The following is a 770-nucleotide window of genomic DNA, read 5'->3' as shown; positions in this document are numbered from 1 at the left end:
CCTCAGACTGAGGAAGTCTCTCGGATGAGAGACGAAACGTTTCTACATTTTTTGTTGATTTGCTTTGTTTTTTTGGGGGTTTTTTTAATGTCCAGAGGACCAGATTTAACTTTTTTAGATTTCCTTGGTATGTTTTGTTGTTGTTTTGTCTGGATTTCTGTTTGTTTACTTTGTTTGTTGTTGTTGCTGTTGTTGTTGTTTTGTTGCTGTATATTGTCATGTTGTTGACATGTTGTTGTCATGTTGTCACTGTCATTTTGTTTTGTCTCATTGTCATGTTCTTGACATGTTGTCATGTTGCTGTTATTATGTTGTTATTATGTTGTCATGTTGTTTTGTCTCATTGTCATGTTGTTGACAAGTGTTTTTTATGATGTTGTCATTTTGTCATGTTGTTAACATGTTGTTGTCATGTTGGCATGTTGTTGACATGTTGTTGTCATGTTGTTTTGTGTCATTGTCATGTTCTTGACATATTGTTGTCATGTTGTTGTTATTATGTTATCATGTTGTTTTGTCTCATTGTCATGTTGTTGTCATTTTTGTGTCATTGTCATGTTATTGTTATGATGTTGTCATATTGTTTTGTGTCATTATCAGGTTGTTGACATGTTGTTTTGTGTCATTGTCATGTTGTTGATAAGTGGTTGTTATGACATTTTCATGTTGTTGTCATGTTGTTTTGTGTCATTGTCATGTTGTTGTCATGTTATTTTATGTCACAGTAATATTGTTGACAAGTTGTTATGATGTTGTCAAGTTGTCATGTT

This window comes from Nematolebias whitei, chromosome 15 (genome assembly GCF_014905685.2).
Source record: "Nematolebias whitei isolate Nwh7 chromosome 15, NemWhi1, whole genome shotgun sequence".
Taxonomy (NCBI): Eukaryota; Metazoa; Chordata; class Actinopteri; order Cyprinodontiformes; family Rivulidae; genus Nematolebias; species Nematolebias whitei.
The sequence above is the reverse complement of the archived record's forward strand: the minus strand, read 5'-3'. Positions refer to the sequence as shown.